The following is a 26,814-nucleotide window of genomic DNA, read 5'->3' as shown; positions in this document are numbered from 1 at the left end:
ATGTCCAAACCTGTTCTTCTCCCCTCTAGTGGCTTGTTGGGGGCGGGTTTTCATGGCCACTGCCATTGCAATGCTTCTGACTTTCAAGAGCTGGGGAGAGGGTGATGGTATGAGGACAATTGAACATGTCCCGAAATCTCCATCCTTACTAGATTCGACCATTTTTCCTGAATAAACACTCCTTCAACTGTTAAAAACCCATGTTCTGAAAAGGTAGCTTTTGGCAGTTTTTGCCAGCATTCTCACTGCTCTTTAGAGGAATGGATTTTCAGAGGCCCCACCCCTTTCTTTCTGTAAGTGGGGCCCCTGTCTTTCTGGGTTTCTCCTCTGGAAAGCTGGACCCATCAAGAATGGGACTCAGGTCATGCCCCTTCCAGCTTGTATTTTCCGTAGGGCACATCTGAGTAGCCCATGTCCCAGCCCGTGTCCAGCAGTCCCACTGGGTTGTATTTATTCGTCTGGATCTTCTGGTCTAACGTTGTTTCCTTGCCTGTAGACTAGGAAACAGACCACCTTTGCTGGCCAGGCCTGGGTCCCATTAGCCTCTTGAGGATCATGGAACCGTGGGGAGGGGCAGGTGCTTTAGGTCTTTCGAAAAAAAACCCTTACAAATGTCTGCTCTCTGGCCTTCCCTGAGGTCTAAGAGTTCCCAGGAAGCCCTTCTCTGCCTATCCCCACTCTGTGTAGACAGCTGACCTGACCTCTGACACTCTTCTTCACCCTGCACTGTGCTCTTGGGGCCAGAAAAGATATTTTTGTGATAAGTTTGAAGATAGGTTTCAAAATTAATTTTTGCCTACTCAAGATCGCTCATAGGATTATCTCAAAACTGCACACTTCCAGCAACTTCCTTCCTTACGTTTGTGTGGTTTTTATCATGTGGTCATCAATTAGTATTACCTAAACTGTGGGAAAAGAACCAAAGCAGAATTTAACATGAAAGTGATGCATTTATTTCAAATAAAAACCAATGGCAACACAACTTATAATAATAAGTGGAATAGAAACCAATGTCGGAAGAATTGAATTATTAAGTCACACCAGAGTGGTAAAGACAAAGAACGGGCACATTTTTATTTTTAGGTTTCATAGCAGTATAACAGCTGTAAGCATAAGGTGGTTATAATGAGTTTATATGTAGGCATATTTAAGTTACATTAAAATAAAATCATCCTGACAGCACTAGGGGGTCCATGAGAATGGTTTTCTTGCAGATGGAGTCTGCACATTACTGAAGTTTGAGCAACGCTGCCCTAGCTTAGAGAAACCAGGGAGAGCGCTTGAGAAGCCTCCAGAAGGAGCTGATATGCAGGCTGAACGCACCCCTTTAGGCCAGAATGTCAAAGTAGAGATAAGAGAGACGTTCCCACCATGAAGGACAGAAAGCTGCAGGGTACCAAAAGACACAAAACACTTGGGAAGAAACCAGTGAAAAATAATGAGGAGACGGTGGTTTCCTGGAGAGGGACAAGCAAAATCAGAGAACATTTTGGGGGTCTGTTTTCAAGATCGGAGGCTGGGAAGAAAGGAGGCCTGAATGAAAATTCTGTTTCTTCCCCGTATCTTTCACTGTGTCCCATGGGCTATATTCCATAATGCCTGACCCTAAGCCTCAGTTTCTTAACTTTAAATTGCCACCGTCACAGATTTGTTATGTGGGTCAAGTGAAATAACACAAAGGAAAGGACTCTGGGAGCCACGAAGCCGGTGTGCGTGAGAGTGGCCCTGCTGTATTTCATTTTGTGAGACGTTCATAAAGGGTCCCTGGAAATGTTTCTAGTTCTTTACAATTGAACATCTCAGCGAGAAGATTAAAAGTCCTAGAGAGCTCAAGGTTGGTGAAATATGCAATTTTTGCGTCTAATCTAGGCTGGAATCTTGGCAAATGCAGAGTCGATGTATCCCATAAAAACAAAACCTTAGGGAGATGGGTTTAGCCCCGATCTCTAACTGATGGGGAATTTTGATTTTTTTTTCAATAGATTTTCTTTTTTGTGAATCATGAAGTTTCTTTTACAGATTTGAAAACCTCACACTCCTCACATCCGTGCATACCTATGTCACACATGCATTCAGCTGCGGAAACACCCACGCCCATCCACGTATTCACATTTCCACAGAGACACACGTGTGCACCAGTCGCCTGCATACACGTGCTCTGCTCACTCTTGATAGACCTGATTCCCATCGACCATGGTGACCCCAGGTCTGTCCCGGCTTGGTTTCCAGCCTGCTTTACAAATAAGGGGCGAAACTGTTCTGCTATTCCCATCTCACAACGTTTATCTCAGCCAGGGATGCCCCAACATCTGATTCTTTACATCATCCTTAAAAAGCATTTTGAAGAGCTGCAAAAACAGGTTTACAAAGCCAGTTGTAATTAGATTTGAATTATGACTTTGGGCAAGTGACTTGTTCTTTCTGAGCCTAAGTTTCCTTGATTGTAAAAGGGGGACAGCGAGGACTTTTCGTGGGCATGAAAGCGTTAGATGCCATGATGTATGAGCTTCCTCTCTGCCCTTTGGTTCTATTTGAAGATGTTTTTTGTTTGTTTGTTTGTTTTGGAATGGTGAATATATGTGAATAGTAAGAAATAGTAAGAGAAATATATGTGAATAGTGAAGAGTAAGAGACATAGTAAGAGCTGTTCTAATAGTCAGATAAAGTCAGAAGTAGATCCTCATGAACAGTGCAGGCAGAGACTTCATCCAAAATGGCGCCCGGATCCTCAGCTGGAGAAACCCACGGATCTTCTTCCTGCTCATTTGTTGCCAGCCTGCTTCCTGTCCCTGCACATTCTCAGTTCTCATCTCTCTAGCATTGAACTTGCTTTGCTTTTTCATATTTACTACTCTGTCCTGATTTTCTGTGGCCTCAATAGACACGGCTTTACTGAAGACATCCGATCAGATTCTGACCCCATTATAATGGCTCTGGTCTCTCCACGTTGCCAAAGTCCACACGGGTGAGAGAAGAATTTTGTGTCAAGACTAATCTTTTTCACACCAGGCCCTACAGATTTAGCTTTGGAGCCCCCAGACCTCAGATAAAAATCTAGTTCCAACATTTATTAGCCCTGTGACTTTAAGCAAGTTGCCAAACGCTGAGAATCTCAGTTTTCTCATAGTCACATAGAGATAATTATGGTTCTTGCTCCCTTTGCATTGTTGTGAGGAGTATGTAGGTGACGTATGGCAAGTGCTTCGTCTAGTGTATGGTACATATTGAGACATTAAAAAAATGCCAACTTCTATTGGTCTCAGGTCTGGCCAGAGAGAGGAGGTCAACCTAAGAATGGGCTGTCTTTTTGTCCTTTGGCCTATCAGTCATGGCCAGTGGGTAATAGAGGTCATGGGTTGTTCCCTTAGACAAAAGAGTCAGCAGGCCAGGCTTTCTGTAGCTACATCCACTCAAGAGATTGGAGGATATGGTTTCCTTTACCTCTACATGAAATTAAAAGATCATACGATAAAGTCAATATATGTATGTTTGACTGTCAAATAATTTTGGGAAAATGCATTAATATTTTAAAAAATTAAAAAGTTAAAAAAAATTTTCTTTCCCTTCACACTCTTACCGCCAAGAGAACAAAAGGGCCCTCTGAGAAGTACTAGGGAGGAGATACCCACTGGGTGTTATGGATCATCTGATCAAACCTGAGGACTGGGTAAAAGAAGGTGGAGCTCCCTGGAGGTGACCACATGGGCTTTGAAGAGTGAGGAAAAGTTAGCCAGGTTAACAAACTTGACAATGGGGACAGTGGCTCTTTCCAGGGAGGAGATGGCATGTGTCGATGGGCCTGTAATATTGGTAGATATACAGCTACCTGTTAAAAATGGGACTCCCCATCCCAAACCCCAATTTTCCTCAAAAAAAGTGAATGACAATGTAATGATTTGAGTTTGTCAACGTGTATTTCCCTTCACAAGGTAGTTTGAGATCAGCATCAGAGAAATCTAGATATTGCTAACAATTACGACTTTGGAGAATTTACTGAGTACTCGCCAAAGGTCCAAGCCAGGGGTCGGACCAATCCTGACCCATTATTCTACAAAAGGAAGCTTCCAGAAAAAAAATTTTTTTTTTTAAGATTTTATTTATTTATTTGACAGAGAGAGAGACAGCCAGCGAGAGAGGGAACACAAGCAGGGGGAGTGGGAAAGGAAGAAGCAGGCTCCCAGCGGAGGAGCCTGATGTGGGGCTCGATCCCATAACGCCAGGATCACGCCCTGAGCCGAAGGCAGACGCTTAACCGCTGTGCCACCCAGGCGCGCCCAGAAAAATTCTTGATCTATGAGGCAGTCACAACAGGAATCCAGACTGCTTCAAAATTGCCCTGAAATATTTCTGGGGTTCTCAAGGGCAAGTCAGACGAAGGTTCAGAAGACTCCCACTTGCTCAGTGTTCCTCAAACTTCTCCAGGAAGTGAGGTCCCCCCTCTGCGACTGCCCCGAACCTGAGGGTGGTCCGAGGTGTGTATTCTGTGTCACGTGGAGGAACGCCTCGCTAAGCTCCGTGTGTGGCGTGATACGCACACAGCAGTTGTGCTTGGTTCTCCCTGTGAATTTACCAAACAGTTATGCTTCTGTTCTTTGGAAAAACAAAAATTGAAAGATACAAAAGCAAAAAGAGAATAATTTAAGAACCATCTGTCCACCTGCCATTTGTAATTAACAGGTATTAACATCTCATAATATTGGCTTCACACATTGTTGTTAATAAAATAATATTACGATGAAGTCGAAGTTAACTGTTTATTCCCATTCCGTATCAACCCCTCCTTCCCCAGAGACAACTATTAGGATGAATTTGCAGCACAATTTACCAAATATTCATACCTTGAATCCATAAGCCACACACTGAAGTTTTAAAAGTGTTTATAAATATTACCATACACTCTTTACCTTTCTGTAATTAGCTTAGATTTTTTTTTTTTTCCAACAGGATGCTATTTGAAAGTCTCTGTTGGTGCATATAAATCTAGTTCATTTGTCTTACTTGCTGCATTGTATCCCACTGATGGACGTTCAAGTTTTGTTAGATTTTACCTCTAATAATATCTGTCTTCCAAGGATCCAGGTATCATGTGCCGGACAGAGACCTGCATAGATTCAGATTAGATAGATAGCCAGGACGTGGTGCTGACGCAGCCACTGTTCTCTCAGGAGGAAACCTAGCTTTTGTTGTTTTGCTTTGTTTTCTGGGCTTTTCTTTTGCCTTTTGAGTTAAGTCAAATTTACCATGCCACATACGTTGTTTTCATTTTACGCGTCTTCATTTCATGCATAGTGTTGTATAATGACTTTTACAAGGCCAAGGAACAACTCTCTTGATATTTCCATGTACACCCGAACCCCAGCGAGATTTCCATGGTTTGTCCTTTCTATTTACCGAACATTCTCATACATGCCAAAAACGAGCAGCAGAGGGGAACAGAACACCCAAATTCACTAATAATGCTTCAGAATTGCCATCTTCTTCACAAGGCATTTAATTATTCCCTGTCCCCTATAGGAACTCCCGTGTACAAAACTGCTTTTATAAAGGACACACTACGCATGATCTCTTTCCTTTCTAGAAATAAGAATCACACATCTGATCATGTAATGTTTTTGCCCTGGCTACCAGGAAGCTCAGAACCAAATTTGTTGCCGGATCACTGTGGCAGAATGGAAGGCTTGCCCTTGACGCTGAAGCTGAACTTGGGCTTCATTTAGCTTTCACGACATAGTCCAGACTGACTCATGTCATTTGTAAAAAGAGGCCATAACACGTGTGACCATATAATTGTGCAAATTGGACACTTTTAAAAATGAGAGGTGACAACCAAAGTAGTTAACATTATATTCGTTTTTTGAAACATCATGCTTTGTCTAGAATGATATGTAAATGAGTCTTCTATAGCTTCAAGAGACAAATACTCGTCTTCAGGAATGGTCTTACTTAAATGACTTTCAACTTTTGAGGAAGATGCTGATGCTTTGTTCGTTCCTTTGTTTGTTTGTGTGGTTTTGGGTCTTTGGGCCGTGACATCACCGCGGGCCCTCTCTGACTCAGTAAGAGCTGTGTATGATCCTGTCACCATTTTTTTTCCTTCCCTGGGGTATGGTCTTATTCAGTATCGTCAACAACCATAGTGACAATAAAGTGCCTTTAGTGATATTTTCAAAGCTCGTCTTATGATATGAAGACTCCGTATCATTTACGCAAAGCTTCCTATGGCCAACACCATGCTAAGTACTTTGCCTATGTATGTTATCATATATTTCACTCTTCGCCACAGGTCTGTGATATAGATATTATTTCCTGGCTTTACAGAGAGCTTGGGCTCACAAAGGCAGCTCCTTTCCCAGGATCACCCAGCACGTGCATGGGGGAACAGGGTCTTAGAGCCTAGTTGTTCTCGTGCGGGGGCAGTGTTTATACCACTAAGCTCTCTTAAGTCAGTAAGGTAAGCAGTATTTTCAAATTAAACCTATAATGTCTCTTATCAGCAGAGCCATGGGCTAATCATAGAGTTGGAGAAGGCACCGCATTTTTCAGTAATTATTAACTTAGGAGTTATACATTGAAAAGAGGCTTGTTCAAGCCAGAGACACGATTAATAAGAAGAATAAAAAAAATTACCAGCCCTTATCTACAAGGATTGGGAGTGCTCCTTGTGCAGGAGGACAATCCCTCTCCTTTGTCGGGCCAGGAGGGGGACCGTGCTTGGCTGCACGCGGAGCAGGCTCTCAAGTGTCGGGGCCCGAAGGGGACTCTCTTCTCTCGGAGCAGGGCTGAGGCTGCTGGGGTTGGCTCGTTCCAGAGGTCAGCAGCCAGGATTTTAGACAGCAGGACAACAGGGTCGAATCAAACCCTCCTCCCGGTTGCCCCCTTCTCCCTGCTGGGTGTTTCCCTCATTGGTTTTCCCATCTCTGTCCTCCAGGGTCACGCTGAGCTCTGTCACTCCGGAGAGAAGTTGCTAGGGTGGGTTCTGCTGCCCATGGCAGGAGCTGAGTCTTCCCTGGTGTCAGGCAGGCCCTCACCCAAAACAAACTGCAGCCTCGCACGTCCTCTCCCCTCTCCGTGCCTTTCAGCACGGCTGCTCCCGAGCTGAACGCTGGCCCCGGCTGAAGTTCCTGAAGAGCCTCAGGAGTGAACAGCCTTTGTGTGACACCGGCCAGCTGCTCCCTGTCCTGTCCCCTTTTCTCTCATTATCTCTTTGGTACTTTCGGCCCACTTCCCCCTGGCCTCATGATGTTCAGGCCTCAAATTTTGTTCATATTAAAATGTTAAATTTTTTAAATTAAAATGAATTGGTTTTAAATTTAAAAATGTTAAATTACTTTTTTATATTTGTTCTTCTTTTGTTATTATTTGTCTCGTTATGTTTGCCCTTGTCTGTCTTTATCCTGATTTTGGCCTGGCTCTTCTAGACAAGACTTACTTGAACAGATCTGGTAGCATCCCGTCCCTTTGGCAAGCCCAGAGCTGAGGCCTTGGAGGGTACTGTTCTTGGAGGCATCTGTCCCTGCATCGTCCCTAGAATGGTCTCGGATAATCCCTTCTCAGTGACCACAAAACGGAATTGTCATTAGGGTTCAAAGTAGAACCTCCTTAATTCAATTAAATATCAAGAACTTAAGAATGTGGGTGCTATTCACAGAGCTGGATAGACAGCAGAGCAGATCGTCTACAGGTTGTCTAGAAGACAAAGAATATTCCAGAATAACTCCTGAATTGCCAAAACCACACATTCATATGGACAGAGCATCCTGACGGAGGTAAAGACAGGCTGAGTGACATAATCTTTCTCAATGAACTGCAATTCTGACTTCTATTCTTTTCCCCAAAATGACCCTTGTTTTCACACAGCATTTCTTCGGACGTGTATTTCATTTGGCCATCTTAAGTGCAAAACCAGAGACGGACACACATACATATTTTAGGATATAATTGTTGCTTTTTTTTTTTTTCCTCCAGAAAAACAGCTCCTTTGAGGTCTAAGATGATGCTTTGACAACGAACTAGTCAGTTTGTTCAGAAGGGCGTTGCGCTCGTTCCACTGCACACAGTAATTCTGGAGGGAGGGAGGCTGGGGGCTGGAATGAGCCTGCTTGTGTTGAATTCCTGCTCTGCACCTTTCAAGCTGCATGTGCCTTAAGTTCCTTCGGCAAAGGGGTACTCCCCGGCACCCTTTGTGAGAAAAGAGGAGCCACCTCGGAGGGTGTGTGAGGATATGGTGTGGTTTTCCAGGTCAAGAGCTTCGTGCTCTGAACAGCGAGTACCTAGTCCACTGAAGCCGTTTCTCCTTTCGCGAGAAAGCTAGCAGCGGTGACAGGTGTAAAAGGGAAGGCACAAGCTCCCCAGTGCAAGCCCAGGTTCTGGTCCTTCTCCGCCATCAGCCAGACGCGTGATCCCTGGCAAGTCGCTTCCTGGGGTCTCTGTCCCTTCATTTGTAAAATCACTGCCATGCAACAAATGTGTCCAGAGAATATGCAAATGTTTTCTTCTCCTTTCATCACTTTATATGGGAAAGCTTTATACTTTTCGGTGGCTTGGGCCTCTGGGCGTCTGAGCTCCGCCCCACAGGTGAATTTCAAGTTCAGGTGCCTTAGGCAAGTTGGTTATTTTAAAGCCAGGAAGTTGACAGAGGCCCTGAGGTGGGAGGAGGACGGGGAACAAGGCAAAGAAGGTTCTCTGTGGGAGCATTTGGGGAGCTGCCAGGTGTCTAATAAGAAATGAATGTGCCTTTATTTAAAGAAGGAAATTGTACTTTTTCCCTCACAGAAGAGGAAGGAAAGGCTGTCTCCTCTGGCCTCGGTTACCAGCACTGCCTCTCTGACTGGAAGGTAGTTAGGGTGATGAACAAAGGTGAAAAATGCAGGCCCAGCCTCAGAGAAACTCCCAGATCATCCGTGAACACAGAAGGGAGAAAAGTGGGTGCTGCTGGAAGGAATGAACTAGAACACAGAACAGGGCATCGCAGTGTGGCCTTGCACTAGGGTCCAGCATGGGCTGGGGGGCCAGCACTGCTTCTACTTAAATCCCGGCCTAGGCAGGGACGCCGGAGCGTGGTACTCTCCCTGGCCTCTGTATTTCCCGGAGTCCCCCGCAGTCAGGTCAGACCCTGTGACCTGGTTCTGCTCGGTGGGGCGTGGACGGAAGTGACTCATTCGATCTCTTGAGCACCTTCTTAGGTGCCGGCCCCTCTTCTCAGCCTTGGGGACTCAGCAGGAAATACGACCCACACGTTTCTGCCGTCACAGCGCTTATATATTCTGGGAGGGTGGGACGGACTAATGGACTGAGGAATAAATAAACTATGAACTAAAATATGTGATTAAGTAAAGCATATAAAATACACTCAGATATACCTGATATAATGCATTAAATATAAGGAAAAATACAAATATTTATATATAATTTCCTAAATAGAAGTAAAATTGTGTAGTGTAATATATACATATATAAACACATACACACACATATATATGTACATTGTGTGCACGTATATTATATTATATAAACACAACAATTACTGCTAAACCCAAAAAGTAAATTAAGTAAGGAGGATCAGAAGTGCTGGGGAAACAGTTTGAAAGAGGCCATCCGTGCAGGCCTCCGTGGGAAAGTGAAATTTGAGTCACGAGGGGAAGGAAGAAGGGAATCTGTGTGACCCAGACTGGCTGACATCTTGGACAAATCCTCTGTCCTCTCCGTGACCTGAAGCTGGCCGGAGCACAGGCTCCCCAGCCCCATTCTTGCCTTTTGTTTAACCACGCCCTTAAGTACACCCCTGGGCATAGCGCCCTTGATTTGCTCTGGAGATAAGGACATCAGGCACACTTATTCTCAAACATTCTCCTCCCCGAGTCCTCTAGCCTGTACTCGCAGCCCCTCTGGCTATAAAAGCAGGTCTGATGGGAGGTGGGGTTGTGGAGATCTCCTGGTCTTGTGACACCCAAGGTCTGGGTGTCCCCTTAATAAACTATTTCTTGTCAAGTTGGACTTACCGGCCTTTGCTTTTCTTCTTATGGCTCCTTCAGCCTTTGGAAGTTGTGCACATACCTCTCCTTCATGGAACAGGATCCTAGCCATGCAGAACATTCTATAGTTTCTATGGAGTGCGAAGAGGCTGGCGACTAGAGTGGAGGGAGGAATATCATAGGGGAGAGACGAGAGAGGGGACAGAGATGGGGTCATGTGGGGCCTCAAATGCCACTTTAAGGTTGTTGGTATATGGTTGGAGGGAGAGGGGAAGCCAGCGTCTGGAGAGTGAGATGTGACATATTTCAAAAGGTTGTTGTTTGGGGAATGAACTGAAAGGAACGTGGGGTGCAGGGGCAGGGGCAGAAGCAGGAAGGCTGTTGTGGAGGCTTTCCCCGTGTTTCCGCTAGCAGAGAAGGCTGGCTTGGACCAGGAGGTGGAGTGGAGGTGGGAGGTAAATTAGATTGGGATATATTTTGAAGGTAAAGCCAATGGATTTGCGAAATGAATGGAAGGTGTGGAGTAAGAGCAAGGGAGGAGTCAAGGTGACTCTGAAGGTCTTGCCTGAGCAGCTAGGGGATTGGAGCTGCCATTGCTGAGATGGGAAAGACTTAAGGTGGGGGGGATGCAGGGGAGTATCAAGAGGTCAAGTGTGAGATGGCCAATAGATGTCCACAGTTTGGGACAGAGGTCCAATTAGAAGTCATCAGTGACGGAAGTCGTCATAGCACTTGAAGCCATAAGACTGAATGGAATCATTTGTTCTACCTGTCTTCATACAAGGGAGCAAAGTCACAGGTGCTGTGGCAGAAAGGGAATGAGTCAGCTTCAAGGACAGGGACTTATTATGGAGAATGGCTTCGGAGGCAGCCCACCCCCTGGGGAAAATTTACTGGACTTCCCAGCAGAATCCAGAAAGCATTAAAATGAGCAAACAAAAGAAACACTTCAGGGGAATTTTACTAAGGTGAAAAAGTAGGGTAAATTATTTACTAAATTCTTTGGTGGAAGGTACCCCTTAATAGCCTTGATATTGGCATAATAGTAGGTATGAAAGTTTTGATGACTCACCCACTTACCCCAATCATAGGCCTTCTGGGAAGGGCCATCCTAATGCCAGTCTTAGCTCTGAGACAATTTAATAAAATAAAACAGCATCCCTTCTCCATTGAAAGCTGAATAATACTTGACAGGTGAACATAGAAGTTACATAATCAAACGCATGGATAGACCAAGCAGGAAATGCAAATAAGTTTAAAGGGCTGGGTGTGTAGACAGGAGTGGTAGTCTTGACAGCCGGAGGTAGCAGTGACAATTCAGTTGAGAGTTACCAGGCAGGCGTAGAGGCTCAATTTTCTACAAATTTTCAAGAGTCGAGAAATCTGAATTTCATTTGGGAACACCCAGTATTTCAATATTGGCATGTACTTTACTTTACCAAACATTTGCATACATGAAGCAGAACATGTCTTCTGTCTAGTTGTAGCTGATTGAGGGCATATTTTCTACCACTGGTTGTTTTTGCACAACAATTTACTGAGAAACTGTGTTCTTTGTGGATACAAGTGAAACACAGCTACGTATGGCCTGATTGATTCCACCTAGTTGGGGAAGCAGACAGCTCAGCGCGTGGAGCCAGACTTTGAGTCCTTAAAAGATGGGCCTGAAGCAACATAGAAAGAAAAAATATATACTTCTGCAGGGACAAAGCCACTAAAGATTTCATGGAAGAAGTGGCGTGTGAGTTAAACCAAGCTCGAGGAATGGAGTATCGAGGTGTTGGAAATTTCCAAACTTTTGCATTTGGGTGATTTAATCTTAACAACGAAACTGAACAAATCTACTTTTAATGAGGGTGGAGTGCTTATCTGTTGTTTTTCATTATGATCTGTAATCTTTCCACTATCTATTAACTAACTAGAATTTAAATAAAAGCTTGAAACAAACAAAAAGATCTATGATCTTTCTCAGCCACTCCCTACAACTTTTTTTTTTTTTTTTTTTTTTTTTTTTTTTGAGAGAGAGAGAGAGCTCTTTAGAGGGAGAGGGGAAGAGAGAATCCCAAGCAGGCTCCCAGCCCAGTGGGGAGCATGACACGGGGCTGGATCACAACCAGAGATCATGACCTGAGCCGAAAACAAGAGTTGTCTGCTTAACCAACAGTACCACTCAGGCACTCCCACTACACCTTTTTAAAAAGAGTTTTATTGAAAAAAATAATAATAAAATTAAATATAAAATAAAAACAGTTTTATTGAAATAAAATCCATATAGCACACAGTTCACCCAAAGTATGCCATTCAGGGTGTTTTTGTATATTCACAGGACTGTGCAAACATTACCACAGTCTAATTTTAGGACATTTTTATCCTACCAAAAACAAATCCTGTACCCATTAGTGGTCATTTCCCCTTTCCTCCTCCCCAACCCCAGGCAACCACTCATCTACTTTCTGTCTTTATCGATTTGGACATTTCACAGAAATTGAATCATACATTATGTGGTCTTTTGTGAATGCTTTCACTTAGCATAATTTTTTCAATGTTTGTCCATGTCGTAGCATGTATTAGTACATTATTTCTTTTTACATTCCAATCATATGTCACTGAAAGAATAGACCATCTTTTCTTTATCCATTCATCCATTGATGGACATTTGTTTTTTTCCTACTTTTGACTATTATGAATCATGCTGCTATGAACAGTGATGTACCAGTTTAGTTTCTTTCTCTTGGGGATATACCTAGAAGGGAATTGCTGGGTCATCTGGTAACCACGTTTAACATATTGACGAACTGCCAAACTTTTCAAAGTGGCTACAACATCTTCTATTTCCAGCATCCACGCATGAGGGTTCCAGTTCCTCCACATTCTCACCAACACTTCTCATCACGTGGTTTTCTGACCACAGTCAGCCAGGCGGTTTGAACTTGTATCTTTTTATTGTTCTGATTTGCATCTTTAATAACTTATCATATAAACATATTTTCATGTAGTTATTGGATTTTTACACATATTCTTTGGAGAAATAACTACTCAAATCCATTGCCATTTTAAACAAAAATTTTACCTGCCTTTTGATTGTTGAGTTGTAGGAGTTCTTCATGTTTTCTACTTGAAAGTCCCTTATCAGACACATGGTTTATAAATACTTTCTCCCTCTCTGTGGGTTGTCTTTTCACTTATTCATGGTGTTCTTTGCATCATGAAAGTTTTTAATTTTGATGATATGCAATGTATCTATTCCTTCATTCGCTGCTCTTGTTTTTGGTGTAGGACCAGGGAAACCACAGCTTAATTGAGAGTCATGAAGATTTGCACATATGTTTTATTCTAATAATTTTATGGTTGCCGCTCTTCCCATTAGGCCTATAAGAAATTTTGAGTTAATTTTTGTGTATGTTGGGAGAGGGGAGTACTAAATTACAATTCTTTTTCATATGCCCTGGAGCAATCTATTGAACCATATTCTTTCTCCATTGAATTTTCTCTGCACATCTTGTTGCAAATCAATTGAGTAAAAATGTAAAGATTAATTTCTGGACTCTTGATTCCATTCCATTGACCTCTCTGTGTATTCTATGCCTGCACTACACTATCTGAATGACATCAGGTTTCTATTAAGGTTTTCAATCAGAAAGTGTTAATCCTACAACTTTGCTCTTTCAATTTGTTTTAGATTTTTTTGGTATCTTCCAATATCATATGAATTTTGGGATAGTCTTCTCAGTTTCTGCAGAACAACAAAAAAAAGGCAGTTGGAATTTTGATCGGAATTTCATTGAATGTGTAGACCGATTTGGAAGTGTTGCCATTTTAACAGAATTAAGTTTTCCATTCCATGATAATGGGATGTCTTTCCATTGATTAAAGTCTTTTTACATTTTTTTCAATGAAGTTTTGTAGTTTTTAGCATGTAAGTCTTAGATCTAATGTTAAATTTGTACCAAAGCATTTTATTCTTATTGATGTTACTGTGAATTGAGTTGTTTTCTTAATTTTATTTTTGGAAAGTTTGCTGTTAATGTGCATAAATATAATATCACACTGATCTTGTATCCTGCAGCTTTGCTGAATTCATGCGTTAGTTCTAATTGTGTTTTTAGATTTCATAGGAATTTCCTTATACAAGATTAAGTCATCTGCAAATACAGATAGTTTCACTATTTCCTTTCCAATTGGGATGCCTTACATTTCATTTTCTTCATTAATTATCCTGGCTATAACCTCCAGTACAAAGCTGAATAAAAGTGATGAAAGGAGACTTTGTTTTTGTCTTGTTCCTGATCTTAAGGGGAAAACATTCAATCTTTCACCTTTATGAATGATATTAGCTGCAGTTTTTTTCTTAGATACCATTTAGCTGACTGAGGGAAGTACCTTCTATTTCTAGTGTGTTGAGTGTTTTATCATGAAAGGATATCAGATTTTCTCCAATGTTATTTCTGTACCTATTTAAATGACTGTAAGTTTGGTCTAATCTATTAATATGGTGCGTTACATTACAGATGTTGAACTAAAGTTGCCTTCTTAGGAAAAAACCAACGTAGTCATGGTATAATTATATTTGTATACACATTTGTTGCTGGATTTGGTCACAAGTATTTTGTTAAGAATTTTTGCGCCTATATTCATAAAAAAATTTGGTCTGCACTTTTGGTATCAGGATAATATCGCCCTCATAAAATGAGTGTTAAGTGTCCTCTTCTATTTTATGGAAGAGTTTGTGAAGAAACGGTGTTATGTCCTATTTGAATGTTTGGTACAAGTGAAATGAAAAAACTCCATCTAGGCCTGTGCTTTCCTTTAATGGAAAGTTTATAAAATTATGAATTCAATCTCTTTATTTTTATGGTTCATTCAGATTTTCTATTTCTTCCTGAGTAAGTCTCAGTGATTTGCATCTTTCTAGGAATTTTTCATTTCATCTAAGTTACCTACTTTGTTGACATTCTCTGTTTTATAGTACCCGAAAATCTATTTTATTTTATTTATTTAAAATCGTTAGTAATATCCCACTTCTAGTCCTGATTTTATTTATTTGTCTAATTCCAGAGATTCTTGCTTTTCTTACCAAGATTTATTATATTTTCTTGGCTGAATATTTTCCCCATTTGTTGAATGCCCTTAGGACAAGTTCCGGAGATTTTAAGTGATTGTTTTCCCCATTTTTTAATTGTGGTAAAATACACATCACAAAAATTTTACCATCTTAACATCTTTAAGTGTCTAATTCAGCAGTGCTATATACATTCATAAAGTTGTGCTATCATCACCTCTATCCGTATGCAGAATTCTTCTCATCTGGTAAAACTGAACCTCGCTACCCATTAAACACTATCTCCCCATTCCAATCCCCCAGTCTTGACAACTGCCATTCTATCTCTATGATTTTGACTACCCTCAGTACCTAATGTAAGTGAAATCATACAGTATTTCATGATTGGGTTGTTTCATTTAGTATGATGTCCTCAGAGTTCATCCTGTTATAACATATGTCAGAACTTTCTTCCTTTTTAAAGTTGAGAAATATTCCATTGTACGTATATATCACACTTTCCTTATTAATTCATCTGTTAATGGACACAAGGGTTGTGTCCCCTTTTTAGCTATTATGAATAATGCCACTATGAATGTGGGTGTAAAAATATCTCTTCAAGACCCTGCTCTCAGTTCTTTTTAATATATACCCAGGAATGGAATTGTTGGATAAAACAGTAATTCTATTTTCAAGTTTTTGAGAAATTGCTGTACTCCTTTCCACAGAAGCTGTACCATTTTACATTCCCACCAATGGTTCACATAGGTTCCAATTTCTCCACATACTTGCCAACACTTGTAATTTTTTGTTCTGGGATTTTCTCGTTTGTTTGTTTTGATTTGTTTTTTGAGAGTATCCATCCTAATGCATACAAGGCGTTATCTCACTGTAGTTTGGATTTGCATTTCCCTAGTGATTAGTGATGTTAAGAATGTTCTCTCTTGCTCTTTCAAGATTATCTTTTTGTCTTGGCTTTCAAAAGTTTGGTTCTGTGTTTCAAGGTGGATCTCTATCTCACTTGGAGTTAGTTGAGCTTCTTGGATATTTATATTCATATCTTTCATCAAATTTAGGGAAGGCTCAGCTATTATTTCTTCAAATATTCTCTTTTCCCCTTTCTCTCTCTTCTCCTGGGAACGCTAGGATGCATATGTTGGTCCACTTGAAGGTGTCACACAGGTCCCTTGTGCTGTTCACTTTTCTTCAGTCTTTATTCCTTCTGTTCCTCAGATGGAACAGAGAGGACAATCTCCATCGTCCTATCCTCACATTTGCTGACTCTTCTGCCTCTTCACATTTTTCTCTACATCTTCTATTAGTGCTTTGAGCATCTTAATTAAGTTGCTGTAGTCTTTGTCTAATAAATCCACCATTAGGTCTTTTTTAGTTTCTATTGATTTCTTTTTTTCCTTGAATGGAACAAATGTTCCTATTTCTCTGTATACCTTGTGATTTGTTGTTGTTGAAAACTGGATATTTGAATAAATAATATAACTCTGGAAATAAAATTCTTCCTCTTCCCTAGGGTTTGCAGGTTTTTAAAATTTGTTTTCTTTTGGCATTAATTAATTAATTAATTTTTAATTGTTGCAGGTTGTCTTTGTGCTAAGGGTCAGCCTGAGGTGTAAATTTAAGATCTTCTTGGGTCTTCTCTGAGCCTGAGCTTTTCCCCAGGCATGCATGATGACTTTCTCAATTTCCCCACATATGCAGTTGCTTTGGAATGTCCTAGTCTTTAATGTCTGGCTCCAAAAATTTTGAAAAAGAAAAAAAATGAGGGCAGGAACTAAAAGGAGCAGTAGTCTTCCAAGTCCCCTGGATATCACTTCAGGAGAGTGGGAGGGGCTTACAACAATGGGGGGAGATACCATAATCACAGACACCACTTCTTCTGCACTCGGTATCAGTATTAGCAAAGAGTGATCCAAACGCTCTTATTTGGAGGACAGAGTCCTTTGTACCATCTGGCTCTCACAAGTTGTGTACAAGCTGTTCTTGCAATGCATTCCCTGTTCCCTGACATGGGGCTGGGGTGGGATATGGGTGGCTACTGTGGTGCTGAAATTGATGAAAATTAAATGCAATTTACCACCCAAGCCTTCCCCTGGAAGTTGCAAGCCTTCAGGAGACTTTAGTGCTCCAAAACAGTGTCTGATAGGATTGTTGTCTAGGTGGGAAAAGAGATTCCTGGTGCTTCCTACTCTTCCATCTCCCCGGATTTCTCTTTTAAATTATTCTTTAAAATCAGTTTCATCAGTTAAATTGTTGTGTTGCTGGGACAAGGTTGGGGGGAAGCTCCTTAATTTGCTATCCTGGAAGTCCCCCAGCTTCTACAAAGATCCATAAACATTTATGGAAACTTGATGCAAGCTCTGTCTCTTTTCCCAGAGAAAGTCATGATCACAAAGATAATAAATTTTCATAAGAACTCAAGATAATTCTTTAGTTTTCTCAGATTTTAGGAACATCTGATTAAGAATCCTTTAGGACCAGGGCGCCTGGGTGGCACAGCGGTTAAGCATCTGCCTTCGGCTCAGGGCGTGATCCTGGCTTTATGGGATCGAGCCCCACATCAGGCTCCTCTGCTATGAGCCTGCTTCTTCCTCTCCCACTCCCCCTGCTTGTGTTCCCTCTCTCGCTGGCTGTCTCTATCTCTGTGAAATAAATAAATAAAATCTTTAAAAAAAAAAAAAGAATCCTTTAGGACCTCTAACATCCTATCGTAATGAAGGTCAGCAGAAAGGAAAGAGTGTGAGTTTTTCAACAGTCCTAGAACTCAACTTTGCCTTGTGCTAAAGTTAGCTAATCATTTATGAGGCAAAACAGAAATATAGAGAGTCTGTGTCTGGCCTTGTCACTGGTAAACAAAGGAGGCAGCATTGAGTCTTATCTAAGTAATATGGAAGAGAGTGCTTTCTTATGGTAAGCCCTCTCTCAGAACACAAAAGGAGAGAGTGATTATCTTAAACTTCATGGTTTTCCAGGATCACTGGGCTCACTAAAATCCAGCATTGTCACTGCAGATCAGTTAAGATGTGCAGTGACATCATCTCTGTCCCTCATTGAGTCTCTGCTACATTTTTTATATGTTGCACAGTCATATTCAATTCCTTTGAAGAAAGAGTTATGTGGGAGGAGGCGGAGCCCCCAGCACATGCCCTCTGAGCTCCACATGCATTCACTCCAAGGAAGGAAGACTTGCTGTCAAATTTGTTTCCAGATGTGATTCACCAATAAGTAGGGTTGCTCTACACTTAAAAATCATGTCCTCACAAATAAACAAACAAACAAATCATGTGCTCACATGTGACTGTGCTGTTTGCTCTCTCTTTTCAAGGAGTAGATTCTGGTCCTTTTGCCTCTTGGTTCATAAAACCTAAAATGTTTACTATCTGGGCTTTCTGTCAAAGTTTGCATATCCTTCTTCCAAAACTTGGTTCTCCAACAGAAGCATGAATCAAAATTACCTGGAGACCTCAATACGGAGTGCTGAACTACACTCTCAGTCTTTCTGATGCAGAAAGTGGGTAGCAGTTGGGGGCTGGGTAGTTTGTATTTGCCCAGGTGGTGCTCGGGCAGCAGATGCAGGGACCACACTTCGAGAACCGTCAACTTGGACCTTCCCTGTCCCTCACTTCCCATATTCCACCACCTTAGAGAGCCTTTTCCCTTCCAATAACAGTAACAATTCTTGGGGTCCCTGGGTGGCTCAGTCGGTTAAGCATCTGCCTTCAGCTCAGGTCATGATCCCAGGGGCCCTGGAATCGAGGCCCAGCGTTGGGCTTCCTTCTCAGCGGGAAGCCTGCTTCTCCTTCTCCCTCTGCCTGCCGCTCCCCCTGCTGTGCTCTCTCTCTCTCTCTCTGTGTCAAATAAATAAATTTTAAAATTCTAAAAAAAAAAAAGTAACAATTCTTGGCCTACAGAAAAGGAAGAGATGTTGCCCTGTTGGAAGAACATTGTACCATTTTCAGATGTGAGAAAGTTGAAGGTTATCTGGAAGTAGAAAGGTCAGACAGAGACAGACAATTCAGACAATGATTATCTAAAGGATATCTAATTGCCCACCATACACAATTAATGAATAATAACATTTTGTCATAGTCACTTCATATTTAAATTTTTCATATAAATAATACTGATGATTATTTTATCAAATATTATTCATGTTCTTTAATTATTGTCCCGACTATCATTGCTCTCCATATCACATTAACCAGAGCGGCAGCAGTAACATGAATTTGCTGCATGCTCTCCCTGCCCTTGTTTTCGCATTGTTACTATATGTGTGTGTGTACACATCCATGTATGTATATACATCAATACAGATATGCACACATATATGCTATATAGATACACAGAGCATTGTTTTCTTGTGTTTTAATGCTTATAATATGGCATCACATTGTATGCAACTGTTTTGTGCAGGTCTTAGCCTACCCGTAACCAATGCTGTGGCTAGACCGGTCTTTGTGCTTCTTATAACGATGCAAGACTCTCTTCACCAATAACCATTGGGAAACATTGAAAAAAAGAGTTTATTACTTCCAAGACTTGGGAATGACATAGAACACTTAGGGACACACAGCAAGGTTGTGGGTAGAGGGAAAGTGGGCCTGGGGTTCTGCTTCTATTGGGGTTGAAGGTGGGGCCTAGGGTTTCTTGGGTTCATTTTTTATTGGTTAATTTAAAACATAAGAGCAGGCATTTAAAGCATGGGAAGAAAAAAAAATTGGCCCAAATGGTCAGTTTTCTAAGTCAACCAAGATCTCTGAAACAAAGGAGGCTCAATGCGAAGAGGTGGCCTGGCTCTTTATCTGGTCCTGTGACTGGCGATGGATTTATTGGAGGTGGGGTTCTTCAAAGTGGATGTCTAGACAAAGCTTAAGTCAGGCACTTGCATCGCAAAAAAGAAAAAAAAAACTAAAACCTCTCAGGGTTTACACTACAATAACATTTTGGTTTTTACTGATCGTTATATATTTTTGTATCTTCGAGGCTGATACAAATAGAAATAATTTTATTTATTCTAAGTGCTATAGAGGATTCTCTCATGATTTTCCCTCACTTTATTTGTTCATACTCTCATTGATAGACATGTAGATTTTTTCCTAATTTACTGCTTTTATAAGCAACGTTGCTGTGAACTTCTGGTACATGTCATTTTATGCATATGAGCCTGAGTTTCTTTGGAGTGTATATACATGGAAATGAAAAAGTAGAATTGGTAAAGATTGTATATTCTCAAATGTACTGAATATTACCAGATTATTCTCAAATGTGTTTGTACCAATGTGTTCTCTGAATGAGAATGGCCTTTCTTTACTCCTTTACCTATACCTGGAATTGCTGGACTGACATCTTAATGGATAGGTCTTTGTGGTTCTCACAATCTGGAATAGCTCTGTCCCCTAGACATTTCTGTGAGGACAGTATTGTTCTCAGTGTGTACTGTCCAAGACAGTAGGCACTGGTCATGCATGCTATGGAGCAGGGGAAGTGTGGTGAGTGTAACTGAGGGACAGATTTCTAAATTTAATTTAAATTTAATTAGTTTAATTTTAATGTATATAACCGTGTGTGGTTGGGGCTACCAGAGTGGACAATGAGCTCTATACGGAAAGAAAAGATCTCCCAACGCTGGTAATAGCTGTCAAGCATCATCTGGGAGAACACAGTAAATGTGGCAGATGTTTAGAGGAAGAGACCCCCGGAGGGAAGGGGGGTAATTTAGGAAGTCCATGCTTGAAGCAGGGGTAAGGATTGTGTTGGGAGAGAAGACTGAGAAAAGCGGTCTGCAGTGGGGTGATGAATCAGCAGGCGCTAAAAATGGCAGTTATGACAACTCTATACAATATGGATACAACAGTAAGTAAAAAACAATAAAAATGAATGATAGGGATACTAGACAACTTCCAAGAGATGTTTAATGCAGACAAGAACTGAATATATATATGTATATATTTTGTGTTGATTGGAGACTTTAAAAATCACTATTTTTGTCAAACACTTTAATTTTTTTTTAATTTTTAAAAATTTTTAATTCAAATTCTATTTTTTATTTTTTTTTTACAAGGAGAGATAGAGAACACAAACAGAGAGAGAGGCAGAGGGAGAAGGAGAAGCAGGCTCTCTACTGAGCAAGGAGCCTGATGTGGGGCTCCATCCCAGGACCCTGGGATCATGACCTGAGCAGAAGGTAGATGCTTAACCGACTGAGCCACCCACAAATTAAATTTAAATTCAATTTAATTAACAGAATGTATAATTAATTTCAGAAGTAGAACTAGTGATTCATCAGTTGCATTTAACACCCAGTGCTCATTACATCACATGCCCCTCTTAATGTCAATTACCCAGTTACTCCATCCCCCCACCCACCTCCCCTCCAGCAATCCTCAGTTTGTTTCCTAGAGTTAAGAGTCTCTTATGGTTTGTCTCCCTCTCTGATTTCATCTTATTTTATTTTTCCATCCCTTCCCCTATGCTCTTCTGTTTTGTTTCTTAAATTCCGCATATGAGTGAAATCAGCTGATATTTGTCTTTCTCTGTCACATGATCTTTAATTCTTGATAATATTTTCTTCCCTTTTAAAAATTTGTAGATTTTGTGACTTTGTAGGAACAAATAATTTAATGAACAATTAAGAACCAGATTTATCCATAGTAACAAGGTGATTTTCAGGAGTTGAAAAAGTGTGAACAGAACCTTGACTTGAATAGCAGAAGTTCTAAATAGAAAATCACACAAATAGATTGCTGAAAATTTCTGACTCTGTGTGTATCCTTCAGCAAATCATTATTATGACACATTATGGATTGATTATTCTAAACTACCTGCTGTGATCTTAGTCAATACAAAGTGTGAATTATTTAGGAGACAGGCTTTGTTCTTTCTTATAGGAACACAAGGCAGCTACTAGTTCTCTTTCAAGTAAAAAACAAAACAAAACAAAACAAAAGAATATGATAGAAAGCATATGCATCAAGGTTTTGTAATTTTCTCCTTCTTGGTGTTTGCATATCCAAAGGGAAGTGGAGATTTTGTACACATTTTGAGTTGGATTGAAGAAAGATTCAATTGCCTAGATACTTTTGGGGGGAAATGGCCTTGGGCATCTAGATGTTGCTTTGGTTAATCAAAAAAAAAGGAAATGGATTTTTTGTTTTATTCAGCAATCTTGAACTTCCCCCCCCCAAAAAAAAGAAAGTGAGCATAGTTTTTGAGCTGATGCACTATCTCCCCTGAAAAGTATTTATTTCCTCTAAACAAGAACATTCTCCCACATAACCATAATAATCTCATCAGAATCAGGAAAGTAATTGATACATTATTACCATCTAATCTTCAAATTCCATTATAGGTTTCCAAATGTCCCAATAACTTCCTTTATAGCGAAAAGGTGTAATTCAGAATCACACACTGCTTTCAATCACCGTATCTCTTTTTTTAAAATTAATTAATTTATTTTTTTAAAGTTCCATGATTTATTACTTGCGTGTAACACCCAGTGCACCATGCAATACGTGCTCTCCTTAATACCCATCAGCAGCCTATCCCATCCCCCCCCGAAGCCCTCAGTTTGTTTCCCAGAGTCCATAGTCTTTCATGGTTCCTTCCCCCTTCTGTTTACTCCCCCTTTCTTCTTCCCTTTCTTCTCCTACCGATCTTCCTACTTCTTATGTTCCATAAATGAGTGAAACCATATGATAATTGTCTTTCTCTGCTTGACTTATTTCGCTTAGCATAATCTCCTCCAGTGCCGTCCATGTTGCAGCAAATGTTGAGAAATCGTTCTTTCTGATGGCTGAGTAATATTCCATTGTATATATGGACCACATATTCTTAATGAAGTCATCTGTTGAAGGGCATCTCGGTTCATTCCACAAGTTAGCTATTGTGGACAATGCTGCTATGAACATTGGGGTGCATAAGGCCCTTCTCTTCACTACATCTGTATCTTTGGGGTAAATACCCAGTAGTGCAATGGCTGGATCATAGGGTAGCTCAATTTTTAACTTTTTAAGGGACCTCCACACTGTTTTCCAGAGTGGCTGTACCAACTTGCATTCCCACCAACAATGTAGGAGGGATCCCCTTTCTCCACATCCTCTCCAACAATTGTTGTTTCTTGCCTTGTCTATTTTTGCCGTTCTAACTGGCGTAAGGTGGTATCTCAGTGTGGTTTTGATCTGAATTTCCCTGATGGCTAATGATTTTGAACATTTTTTCATGTGTCTGTTAGCCATTTCTATGTCTTCATTGGAAAAGTGTCTGTTCATATCTTTTGCCCATTTTATGATTTGTTTATTTGTTTCTCACGTATTGAGTTTGAGAAGCTCTGTGTAGATCTTGGATACCAGTCTTTTATCTGTAGTATCATTTGCAAATATCTTCTCCCATTCTGTGGGCTGCCTCTTAGTTTTTTTGACTATTTCCTAGGCTGTGCAGAATCTTTTTATCTTGATGAAGTCCCACAAGTTCATTTTTTTCCTTTGTTTCTCTTGCCTTTGGGGATGTGTCATGAAAAAGGTTGCTTTGGCCGATGTCGTAGAGGTTGCTGCCTATGTTCTCCTCTAGAATTTTGATGGATTCCTGTCTCACATCGAGGTCTTTCATCCATTTGGAGTTTATTTTTGTGTATGGTGTGAGATAGTGGTCAAGTTTCATTCTCTTGCATGTAGCTGTCCAATTTTCCCAGCACCATTTATTGAAGAGACTGTCTTTTTCCCACCGGATGTTTTTTCCTGCTTTATCAAATATTAGTTGCCCAAAGAGCCGAGGGTCCATTTCTGGGTTCTCTATTCTGTTCCATTGGTCTATGTGTCTGTTTTTGTGCCAGTACCATGCTGTCTTTGTGATCACAGCTTTGTAGTACAGCTCGAAATCCGGCATTGTGATGCCCCCAGCTTTGTTTTTCCTTTTCAACAGTTCCTTGGAGATTCGGGGCCTTTTCTGGTTCCACACAAATTTAAGGGCTGTTTGTTCCAGTTCTTTGAAAAATGTCATTGTTATTTTGATTGGGATGGCATTGGAAGTGTAGATTGCTCTGGGTGGCATGGACATTTTAACTACGTTAATTCTTCCGATCCATGAGCATGTAATATTTTTCCATCTTTTTGTGTCTTCTTCAATGTCTTTCAAAAGTGACTTGTAGTTTCTAGAATATAGATCCTTCACATCTCTGGTTAAGTTAATTTTTGGTGCTATTGTAAATGGAATGGATTCCCTAATTTCTCTTTCTTCAGTCTCATTGTTTGTGTATAGAAATGCAACTGATTTCTGAGCATTGATTTTGTATCCCACCACATTACTGAATTGCTCTATAACTTCTAGTAGTTTGGGGGTGGATTCTTTTGGGTTTTCTATATAGAGTATCATGTCATCTGCGAAGAGAGACAGTTTGAATTCTTCTTTGCCAATTTGGATACCTTTTATCCCTTTTTGTTGTCTAATTGCTGTTGCAAGGACTTCTAGTACTATGTTGAATAATAATGGCGAGAGTGGGCATCTTTGTTGTGTTCTGATCTTAAAAGAAAGGCTTCCAGCTCTTCCCCATTGAGAATGGTATTTACTGTAGGCTTTTCACAGATGGTTTTTATGAGATTGAGGAACGTACACACTCTATGGGTTTTAGTCAGGAAAGGATGTTGTATTTTGTCAAATGCTTCTTCTGCATCTATTGAGAGGATCATGTGGTTCATGACTCTTTTCTTGTTGATATGATCTATCACACTGATCGATTTGCAAATGTTGAACCACCCTTGCATCCCAGGGATGAATCCCACTACACCCCAGAACAACAGAATACTCATTCTTTTCAAATGCACATAGAACATTATCCAGAATAGATCATGTTCTGGGTCACAAAACAGGTCTCAACCGATACCAAAAGACTGCAGTTATTCCCTGCATATTCTCAGACCACAATGATTTGAAATTGAAACTCAATCACAAGGAAAAATTTGGAAGAAACTCAAACACTTGGAAACTAAGAACCATCCTGCTCAAGAATGACTGGGTAAACCAGGAAATCAAAAATCAATTTAAACAATTTATGGAGACCAACGAGAATGAAAATACAATGGTCCAAAACCTATGGGACAGTGCAAAGGAAGTCCTAAGGGGAAAATACATAGCTATCCAAGCCTCACTCAAAAGAATAGAAAAATCTAAAATGCAGTTTTTATATTCTCACCTCAAGAAGCCAGAACAATAGAAGAAGAACAGCCCTAACCCACTCACGAGAAAGCAGATGATCAAGATTAGAGCAGAGATCAATGAATTAGAAACCAGGAGCACAGTTGAGCAGATCAACCGAACTAGAAGCTGGTTCTTTGAAAGAATAAATAAGATCAATAAGCCACTAGCAAGACTTATTCAAAGGAATAGAGGAAGGACCCAAATTAATAAAATTATGAATGAAAGGAGAGAGATCACAACCAACACCAATGAAATAGGAAGGGTCATTAGAAACTTTTATCAACAGCTTTATGCAAATAAATTAAACAATCTGGAAGAAATGGATGCCTTCCTGGAAACCTATAAACTACAAAGACTGAAACAGGAAGAAATTGATTTTTTAAACAGACCAATTAATTATGAAGAGATTGAAGCAGTGATCAAAAACCTTCCGAAAAACAAAACTCCAGGGCCTGATGGAGTCCCTGGAGAATTCTACCAAACATTCAAAGAAGAAATAATACCTATTCTCCTGAAGCTGTTTCAAAAAAGAGAAAGAGAAGGAAAACTACCAAACTCATTCTATGAGGCCAGTATTACCTTGATCCCCAAACCAGGCAAAGACCCCATCAAAAAGGAGAATTACAGACTGATATCCCTGATGAATATGGACGCCAAAATTCTCAACAAGATCCTAGTTAATAGGATCCAACAGTACATTAAAAGGATTATCCATCATGACCAAGTGGGATTCGATCACCGTATCTCTTTAACGGAATTCACGCTGAGACGATTCATCATTTGTTCCCCAAGTTTGTGCTCTTGACATGTTGGAGTACTGCAGGCCAGTTGTTTTTACAAAGTGCCTCAATTTTGATCTGTCTAAAATGGCCTTATGTTTAGTTTCATATTACGCCATTTTTAACAGGAATATGTGAAAATTGATGCTGTGTTCTTCTGTTGCATCTGTGACAGCTTGCATTTTCCAGGATGGCATCATAAAGATCTTCCACCCACATGCTGGTCTTACAATGTGTTGTTGACTCTTCTCCTACTGAGAGGCGGGATCTAGGTTCTCTCTTCTTGATATTGATGGGTCTGTGACTATGGAGGAATGGATGTTACTCTTCCAAAGTCAGGTCCTAAAAAGCAATATAGCTTCTTCCTGGTGGGTTTGGGATGCTTACTCTTAGAACCCAGTCACCATGTCCCAGGAAAACAGTGAGACCATATGAAGTAGCCCTATGTAGATATTCCGTCTGATGGCCATAGTTGAGATCTCAGCTGACAGTGAGTATTAAATTCCAATGTCCCAATGTCCTTTGTAAGTGAGCAAGTCTTCAGCTGGTTCCAGCCTTCAATGACAGAATCACCTCCAGCCTTCATTTGTCCTCTCTTGTGGCCTTAGACATCACAGAGACAAGTCATTGCTTTAAACTGTCCTGAGCCATCATGGCTCTCCCCAGCCAGGTGTGAATGCCAATGCTGCACTTCCGCCCTCATGACTTAAGTGTTAAATTGCTTAGGAAGGGAAGGGAAGGGAAGGGAAGGGAAGAAGGAGAAGGAGAAGGAGAAGAAGAATCGGATTTGATTATCAACTGATAATCATATTCATATTCTGGC

This window comes from Ursus maritimus, unplaced genomic scaffold (assembly GCF_017311325.1).
Source record: "Ursus maritimus isolate PB19 unplaced genomic scaffold, ASM1731132v1 scaffold_8, whole genome shotgun sequence".
NCBI lineage: Eukaryota > Metazoa > Chordata > Mammalia > Carnivora > Ursidae > Ursus > Ursus maritimus.
Note: the sequence above shows the minus strand (reverse complement) of the source record.